Source organism: Eutrema salsugineum, unplaced genomic scaffold (genome assembly GCF_000478725.1).
Source record: "Eutrema salsugineum unplaced genomic scaffold, Eutsalg1_0 scaffold_4, whole genome shotgun sequence".
NCBI lineage: Eukaryota > Viridiplantae > Streptophyta > Magnoliopsida > Brassicales > Brassicaceae > Eutrema > Eutrema salsugineum.
Genome location: NW_006256686.1, coordinates 6,479,272 through 6,482,841, shown reverse-complemented (window position 1 = coordinate 6,482,841; position 3,570 = coordinate 6,479,272). Strand labels below are relative to the sequence as shown.

General features: G+C 39.9%; 1 non-coding gene across 1 annotated transcript; it reads right to left on the bottom strand.

Moving 5' to 3' along the window:
* Window positions 1-2,788: 2,788 nt before the first annotated feature.
* On the bottom strand, window positions 2,789-2,895 carry LOC112084808. The gene has a single exon (XR_002898468.1). It is a non-coding gene; the product is annotated as a small nucleolar RNA R71 (small nucleolar RNA).
* Between the last annotated feature and the right edge of the window lie 675 nt (window positions 2,896-3,570).

The following is a 3,570-nucleotide window of genomic DNA, read 5'->3' as shown; positions in this document are numbered from 1 at the left end:
CTTCGGTGCTCACAAGCAGGGGGAGAAAACAGGTGGGAAGAAATTTCAAGAGATGAGGCAGGAGATGATGTGGGTGCTTAGTTTGTGGGGGAGCTTGTGTAATAGTCTAGTTTTTTTACTAGAAGTAGGCTAAGTTTGTGGGGGAGCATGTGTGTTTTTGCTCTAAAAACTTCTGTTGGTTTGCTTGTTTTAAAGACTATGTGACTTTGACGTTTCTTTTATGGAATGCGTTTTGGTACTTGTCTTGGTACTTGTTTTGTTTGTGGTTGTTTGCGTGGTATGTTTTTGAAACAGGTGCTTGTGAGGCACACGAAGCTAAAAAGGGGGAGATTGAAGATGTAGCTGTGCTTGATGCAGTTGCTGTACCAGATGAAGTGAAGAATGAACTGCCACAAGCATAGAGTACGTGACGAGTGAAGTTCTCGAAACGAGGAATCAGATGAGCAGCTGAGCTGGACTAGAAGAAATGGAAGTCTTGAAGAAAAAGCAAAGCTGAATGGAAATGATGGAGCGGATCAGGAAGAATGGAAGATTTCCTTAAACAAGCAAAAGTTTAAGGAAATTGGAAATATACATCAAGCGACAAAATGGAAGCTGGGATGTAGGGTTTTTGGCATGTAGAGCCGCTGAGTTTACTAGGTATAAGGAGACGTGTTGAAGCCTTGTAGAAGCTTAACACAACTACTAGAGAGCACTTAGCATAAGGGTGTGAGATTAAGAAGAGAGAGTCTGCATCAAGGGTTAAGGGGTTTTCTAGGGGTGTTCTGAGATCAAGTATCGATCGAAGAACAGAGTGAGCTAGGGAGACAGATCAAGGCGTGTCTTGAGTCTGTACTAAATCGTGTTACATCTTGTAAGGTGTGTTAACAGATTTACTAGCAATAAAGTTAAAGTTGAAAGAAAAATCCTGTGTTAAGTTGTGTTGTTGTTCTTGATAAGTGGCTCTTGCGTTTTCACATCTTATCTTCTCTCTTAGTTTCTCTCTAGTTTTCTTTCCTTTTTAGTGTAAAAACCTTTTTGATTAAGAGATATCTGAAGGATTTGATCATTCCAAGTCTGTTTCTTATCATCTCATCTTCTTATCTTTGCTTCTAATCATGATTAACATCACCTCTTGCAAAGGAAATGGTGTGTTCATCATGATTAGTGAGTAGTCTTCTTTTTAAACTTCTAGGTGTGTAGATTAGGGTGCTTAGATGTTTGATTTGTGATGTTTAGGGCTTAGATTCTCATTTCATTTCCTTAGTTAGCTGCTCCTAATGCCAGATTTCCTTGGGAAAGTGAAATCTGGGTTCATAGGCATTTCATGCACCAAAAGTGTTTGATGAAATGCCTGAAAGAGCTAACTTAAGGTTTTATGTTTTAAATGCCATGGGAATGTTTGTTTGAAGCATAAATGACATATTAGAACTGTCTCTTAATGCTCATTTAGTTCATATTTCACAAATGGGAATTTGGTTTGAAAGTGGATTAGTGTAGAGATTAATGCCTTCATGAGAGGATTAGTCTAGATCATGTGATTGCTTGTTATGTCTTTCTGTATAAGATTCAGTCTTCTTGGTTGAGGGATTGTTTGGTCACTTATTAGGCTTGATGCATTATGCTTGTTGATTGCTTGATTATATCTAATGGTTTTTAGACTTGATTAAGTGAATAGCGAAGGGATTATTGTCATGGGAATGAATTAATCTGATTAAGAAGCCTAGACTAAAGAGTAGCAAGTGTTGCATTATGTTTTTAGCATCATGAATCAATATCTAAAGCACCCTAATCAATGATCACATCTAGAGGTTTATCTTTCATCATTTGCTTTATCATCATTTTGTTTGCTTGCTTGTTTAGTAGTTCATTAATCATTGATTGTTTGTTCTTTGTTTATATTTTCACTTACTACTTGTCACCAAATCTTTCTTGTTTCACTTGACTTAAGAACTTGTCTTATAAACTAGTGCCTAACTACCACACATATGGATTGAGACCTCTTATACTACCTTAACAAGGGGATTGATAACCCTTATTAAGGCCTTGAAAACCTCAGTTATCAATTGGCGCCGTTGCCATATTGTGTGGGGATTGTTAGCATTAGTTTCTGATATAGTTTTTGAGATCAAATTTATTTTGTTTTACTGATCACCTTTCAAGCTCTGTCTTTGTTTTCAGGTTTATGATCACAAGAAGCCAAGCCAGAAGACAAAGAGAAAGAGCCGTTCACTTGGAGAGGTTAGGAATGAATCAGCAAGTTGGAAATGAACATCAGGCTCAAGAAGCTGATCACGGTCAAAGAGCTGGTAATGGGATTGGAATTCAGGCTCAACAGGCTCAGGTCCATCAGGGACACGCTCATGGTAACCAGAACCAAGACCTACCTCATGTTAACCAGCCACAGCCCCACCCAAACCCACCCATACATCATCAGCCTCCACCAGTCTTTGTTGGTGAGAATGACCGAGCTTATGCACACCAGCATGGAGCAGGAATCAGGCCACCCCCTGTCCAAAACAACAACTTTGAGGTGAAGGCATCTTTGATCAATATGGTTCAGAATCAGAAGTTCCATGGCTTACCTATGGAGGATCCCTTGGAGCATCTGGCTCAGTTTGACAGAGTTTGTGATCTCACTAAGATCAATGGGGTATCTGAAGACAGTTTCAAACTGAGATTGTTCCCATTCAGCCTTGGAGATAAGGCACATCAGTGGGAAAAGAACCTCCCAAGAGGATCCATCCACACATGGGAGCAATGCAAGATTGCCTTTCTATCCAAATTCTTCTCAAGCTCAAGGACTGCAAAGCTAAGGAACCAGATTTCCAGCTTCACTCAACATTCTAATGAGACCTTTGGAGAAGCTTTGGAAAGGTTTAGAAGCTACACAAATCAGTGCCCACATCATGGCTTTTCAGAAGCCTCTCTCCTTAGCACTTTGTATAGAGGAGCTGTTCCTAAGATCAGGATTCAGTTGGACACAGCATCAAATGGAAATTTCTTGGCAAAAGAAATCAATGCAGCTATGGAACTTGTTGAGAACTTAGCCACGAGCCAAGACACTTATGGGAAGATTATGATAGAAGCTATAGAGGAGAAGATTCTGGTAGACACCAAGAGCTGGAAGAGAAGATCAAAGTGCTGAATATCAAGCTTGACAAAGCCCTATCTGCCACTCAAAAGCCTATAAACTATGTGAGTGAGGAAAAGGGATGCTTCACAAATACAAATGAAGAGAGTCTCACCCAAGAGGAGTTGCACTTCATTGGGAATCAAAACAAGTTCAATGGTTACAACAACTTCAATAAACACCAGAACTTGTCCTATAGGAGCAACAATGTGGCTAACCCCCAAGACCAAATATACCCTCCTCAAAGCTTTGTTCAACAGAATCAGTACCAAGGTAACTCCCAAGGTCAACAGGATTTTCAGCAACCAGAGGTTCAGAATCAAGAGAATAGCTTCACAAATCAAGTCAGCCTACAACAAAGGCCACCACCTCCGGATTTTGCCCCACCACCTGTTCAACAAAGTCCTGATTTCAATGTTGTTCTCCAACAGCTCTTAATAGGACAACAAAAGATGGTA